Genomic DNA, 6,136 nt, shown 5'->3' with positions numbered 1-6,136 from the left:
TTCCCTTAAAGGGGCCGCGGAGTCGTGGTCGGCATGCGAGGATGGGTGGGTCCCCGGCGTGTGCAAGGAGGCTGCACGCAGCGGGACGATGAGAGGCGTCCTTCGGGGTGGTGGTTCGTCTGCAGCTTGAACGCTGACCTCAGCGCGGAGGCGGAGCCTTCTCGGACACGCCCCCTTTCCCTTAAAGGGGCCGCGGAGTCGTCGTCGGCATGCGAGGATGGGTGGGTCCCCGGCGTGTGCAGGGAGGCTGCACGCAGCGGGACGTTGAGAGGCGTCCTTGGGGTGGTGGTTCGTCTGCAGCTTGAACGGATGCACGTGTGCATACGTGGGCCACCCCGGTGGGTGGGTGGGTGGAGACTCAGGACAAAGTTGCGTCAAATAATACTAAAAATAGCCAAATCTCTGGAGGACTCGCTATGTGTAAATGATCTATGCCAGGGGCTTAGGTGGAGAGCAAATGTTTTTGAGATGAGGGCAAGGAATGTACAAATGTGCTTTACACAATTGATGCATGTATGGCGATAAGAGTTGTGTGAGCCCCTAATAAAATGGTTTTTTAAAAAATGATCTTCTAAGTGCTAACTAACCTGCCCACAACAATCCAATCAGAAAGGTAATATGACAGTCCCCGAGTTGCAGGTGAGGAAAGAAAGACAGGCGAGGGTAACAGACTTGCCCAAGAGCCACAGCTAAGATGGGAGGAAACAGATTCGTAACCTGGCAGTCTTCAGTGTCACCCAGTGCATGTTTGCAGCCCCTGCTGTCCCCAAGCCTCCAGCTTTTGTTGGGAGATTGAACACAGGTGCGATTCAGCTCTCTGAATGCAGCGTCAACCGGGCAGGGGTAGTGAGGAGAACGAACCCAGGCAATTGAGTGAAAAGGGCATTCGTAGGTGAAATGCAGGCCTCCGGGGATAATGTCTAACATAATTTCATGTTATGTCTTAGCCTGACAGAATATGGGTGGTGAGGGGTGTAGCAGCGAAGACTTCCTGGAGGAAGAGGTTCTAAGCTGAGATTCCACTCAAAACCACCGCCATCAAGTGGATGCCAACTCAGAGTGACCTCTAGGACAGGGTAGGACTGCCCCAGTGAGCTTCCGAGACTTGACTGTTCATAGGAGTAGAAAGCCCCGTCTGGCTCAGGCCAGACTGGTGGTTTTCAACTGCTGACCTTGCAGTTAGCAGCCCAACCTGTAACCACTCTGCCACCGGGGCTTCTCAAAGGGGGTTGGTTGGGAGAGAAAAACGTCCAGGCAGAGTGGAAAGCCTGCTAAGGCTGGAGGTGTGAGGAGGAGCACCGTGTATTTGGGGAACTGGAAAAAACTGCCAAGAAGTGTTGGAGAGCTGGGACTAGATAGTAAAATTCCTAGTGGGTGGTAAGAACGTTTCTGAAGACCACCCTAAGGGCTCATCCTGTGGGAAACAACCAGAAGAGAGTGTATTCTGACAAACCCAACGTTCCTACGGTAAGGAGAGGTAAGGAGACTGGGAGGTCAAGGCTCCCCAGGAGGAAACCTTCACGTTCGTGGTCGAGATGCATCCTACTCACATTCTCCTAAGGAAAAGTTATTCCCCATGACGTCCCCCCATCATAATCAAAGGTGCTGTTTGCAAACACAGGGTCACTGACTATAAACTTGGAGGTCAACTGCTTGAAGGTTATCTGCCTGAAGGCTGTCAGCCATCTAAGGCAATCAGACCCTATTGTCTGTCACACCCTAAATAGGGCCCACTCCCTTCTGATAAGGATAACGGGTGTGTTCCCCTGAGGGAGAGCTCAAAAACACCTAAGGTCAAGCCAATATAGGGAAGACCAAGGTTAGGCTGCCACCTTGACTCTGGAGTGCGCCTATCCTGTGTGTACCTTCCTGTCACATGTATGCCCCTAGTGCCTCCCCTTCCTATTGCATGTACACCCGTAGCTTGTCCCCTCCTGTTGTTGTGTGCCTATTGTATAACCCCTTCCTGTTACATATGTGCTTACCGTGGCCTGAGTGCCCGAGATTAGATAAACTGGTGAGATTATATTACGCCTCTTGCTCTTGAAGTCATAACTGTGAAGGTGAGCCCTTGCATGCTTGATCTTGCCTGATGTCACTTTAATTCACCCCTCAATTACACAACCGCCCCCTTGGACCCATTTAGTTGTGGGGAGGCTGGTGGTCCCCCACATCATCCTCAGGGGGTTAAGTGGTGGTGTGAGCAGTTTTGATGTGGAAAACCTCACTCTGGTTGCTGGGTGGCGAGGGAGTACAGGGGGGTGGAGCAGAAGCAGAGCGACAGGTAGGAGGCTGCTGTAGAAGTCCAGGTGGACAGAGCCTGTGGTGATGGAAGGGGCGAGAAGGAAGGATTCAGCAGTCACCCAGGAGATGGTTGGCTAAGAGAGGAGAGTGAGGAAGGCAGAGTGAAGGACCACAGGATTTTGGCCAAGCGGCCCTCGACGGACAGTCCTGCCTTCCCTGAGCACCGAGAAGGCAGGCTTGCTGAGGAGATTCTCAGCAGAAGGACCGGCGGTCCAAAGGGTCGGCTTCATTCCCAGCTCTTCGTTTTGGGTGGTAGTGAGGCTGATGCTGAGAAGCGATGGTGGAGAAACGGGGCATTAGAACCAGGAGACTATCAGGGGTGACACTGCACTCCCTGGCTTACAGAGCTAGAGCTGAGCACCCTAGGGCTGGGGCTTGCTGTGGAATGGGGTGCCTGTGGGTACTTATGAGCACAGCAAAAACGGCCTGGCAACACTTGCCTGGGCAGGGTGGAGGCCAGGCTGAAGGACCTGGGCCAGAGACAGGCTGCGTCTGCAGGTAAAATGGAGAAGAAACTGTCCTGACCAAACAACTGTATCTTGAGTCCCTCCTGAACCTGAGACTCCCGGAACAAGCCCCACAGCTCTGAGTCTGACCTGTGAGTTCTGCGTGGCCCATGCGAGAACTACCAAACCCACCAGGGACACGGTGCTGTGAGAGGGATGCTTGGCGTCAGAATTGATCCCAAGTTTGGAGGTTGGAGGCTGGTGGCGTGTTTGACCTCAGAGAACTCCGTCTTGGCTGTTGATGCTAATCATGATTCTTTTACCCTCTTCCAATTAGCCTCAGCCTCTGCCATTTTTACAGTCAAGGGCGGTGGGCATTAGAGGGGTGGGTGCAAGGGGACCTCCTGGAAAAAGGTGCCTTCCTCGTCAACGCGGGTTCGGCCGTCACCAGATGTGCTGCTCTTGCTACACGTCTCTTCTTTGTGCAGCCTGACAGAGCAGACCTCAGCCCTCCCGGCTTCTCCCTCCACGTGTCAATGTGCGTTTTAGAAACAAGGAGATTTTCTTACAAATCCACAATGCCACAGTCCAAAACCAGACACCAAACTCCAAACCCACCGACGGATACTGAGCTGATTGCGACTCCTAGTGACTGTGTGGTAGAACTGCACCATAGGGTTCCCGGGGCTGGCAATCTTTATGGAAACAGACAGCCGCATCTCTCTCTCCTGCAGCAGCTGGTGGGCTTGAAGCACCGAGCTTCAGGTTAGCGGCCTAATGCTTAACCTGAGGCACCACCAGGGCGCCTATGCCAGGATCAACCTTTGCAAAATTAATAAGAATTTCTTTTTTGAACAGTTTTATTGGCATTTAATTCACATATCTTACAATTCAATAGTTCAGTTACATCAAGAAGAGTTGAACAGTCATCACCACAGTCAGTTTTAGAACATTTTCTTCATGCTTTTAAAAAAAATCATTTTGTTGGGGGCTCTTACAAATCTTAGGACTATCCATCATTCAATTGTACTAAGCACACTTGTACACATGTTGTCATCAACATTTTCAAAACATTTGCTTTCTACTTGAGTCCTTGGTATCAGCTCTTCTCCCTCCATGAATCCTTGATCAATGGTATATTATTGTTGTTATTTTTGTCTTACACTGTCCGTTGTCTCCTTTCACCCACATTGCTGCCATTTGTCTCCTTTGGGGAGGGGGGCTATGTATCTAACCTTGGGATGGGTTCCTCCTTTCTCCCCCTCTCTTGTCCCCACCACCCCTCTATTCTCATGATCTCACTGCTCCCACTACTGTTCCTGAGGGGTTTATCTGTCCTGAATTCCATGTGTTTTCAGAGCTCTTATCTGTACCAATGTGTGTTCTTGGGTCTAGCCAGATTTGTAAGGTAGAACTGGGTCCTGGTAGTGGTGGGGAGGAAGCATTCATAAACTAGAGCAATGATGTGTGTTTTTAAGACCCCAGACGCTATATCTTTTGATAGCTGGGCACCATCCACTTTCTTCACCACATTTGCTTATGCACCCAATTTGCCATCTGTGACTGTGTCGGGAAAGTGAGTATCAAAGAGTGCCAGGTTATTAGAACAAAGTGTTCTTGTGTTTAGGGAGGCGTTAAGTAGAGGCCTAAAGTCTGTCTGCTATCTTAATACTTAACATATAAATATATGTACATTGACCTATATCCCTTTCATTATAAATGAATATATTTGTATATATACATGCCTATAGCTATACCTCTATAAATAATAACTTTTGCTTCCTACTTCTTGTCTCTATTTCCTTTCACCTTCCTCCTGTCCCACGATCATGCTCACCCTCCACTCAGCTCTCAGTAATTCCTCATGGATACCTTGCACTTGATCAAACCCCACCAGACCTTCTCCCCATCAATTTTAGACCTCTTGTTGTTCTCTGATCCCTGAGTTTGTTGGCTCCCCCTCCTGCCCTCTCCCATGCCCCACTCCCTGTCCCCACCCTTGACTGGTCCCATTGTTTTCTCCTTGGGATTGTTTGTCCTGCATATCTTATATAGATAGACATGGTGGAAAGAAAGAAAGAAAGAAAGAAAAAAAACACCCAATAGATAGTTCCAGGTCTGTCTGCTGACTGATGAGTGTTTTCCAGTTGGGTCTGATGAGGTGCCAAGCCTTGTCCCCCGAGGCAGAGGTCTATTTGCAGGATTCCTCAGGGACTCGGTTGCTTTGCTCCCCTTGCTGCTCTGTTGCACTCCCCTCTCCTCTCGCCCTGCTGTGTGGGGGCCATCTTCTTCATTCTTGTACGCATCATTGTTAGCTCCCCAACCTCCCCTGCCATACCGCTAAGGAACCATTAATCCAGTTACTGCCTCTGTAGATTTGCCTGGCCCGGATCTCATATGCAGCTAAACATATTAAAAAAAAACAACTTACAAGAATAGCAAAGTGACACAGGTTAAAAACTGCCATTGAAAAGAAAGCAGACATATTAAAAACTAGAAAAATTTAAATGGATCATAAGGGGAGATCAAAATGATAGGGTGGTACATTTCAACCTAGCTGCATCGGCAACAATCCACTAATAATAATATCTTGATGTTATTTTATGCCCAGTTCATATTCAGATTTCCCAGTTATCAAAAAATACCGCCCCCGCCCCCATTTAAGGTAACTTGGATAGCCAAACAAAGTCCACACTTTGTGGCCTTGTAAGCTGTTCTGTTTCTTATATAAGGGGCCCCGTGGGTTAGGCAATGACCTGCTAACAAGGATGGCAGTTCAAAGCCACCAGCTGCTCTGTAGGAGTGAAATGAGGCTTTCTCCTCCCATAGACTGACGGTCTTGGAAACTCACAGGGGCAGCGCCCCTCCGTTGTTGTGAGTCGGACCCAAGTGGATGGTGATTGGTTTGCTTCTTTGTGTCTCTTTTTGCAGCCTTTGCTCCGCGTGTTGTCCTGCGCGTCGGGGTTGTCCCTTCAATGCAGGGCCACCTCACTGTCCCTGTGCCGGCCATCCCCCACTCGCATAACCTCTCTGTGCCTCGACTTCTTCATCTGCATAATGGGGATAATGCCTCTTGCCATTGCTGGGACAGGAAATATAAAGTAGTCGTGTGCCGTGCACGGCACATTTCCATATTATTTTCAAGGGGAAGGAGGGAAAAATGGACACTAACTGCCCCCCAACACCTCACCTACATGCTTCAGGATTTACACAGAAAGGGGAAAAAGGAATGTCAAGAGTCCCAAGTGTCTTTCTGTCCTTCTGTGTCTTTCCCGTCTCTGTTTCTCCCTGCAGTTCTGTCTCTCCCCATCTCCAGCTTCACCCCACCCCCACCCCCTTTCTCTCTGTTTCTCTCAGTCTCTTTGCATCTCTGTTTCCCGGCTGTC

The sequence above is a fragment of the Echinops telfairi genome, unplaced genomic scaffold (assembly GCF_000313985.2).
Source record: "Echinops telfairi isolate 266 unplaced genomic scaffold, ASM31398v2 ScPeMD7_7458;HRSCAF=8496, whole genome shotgun sequence".
In the NCBI taxonomy this organism is placed as follows: Eukaryota; Metazoa; Chordata; class Mammalia; order Afrosoricida; family Tenrecidae; genus Echinops; species Echinops telfairi.
Note: the sequence above shows the minus strand (reverse complement) of the source record.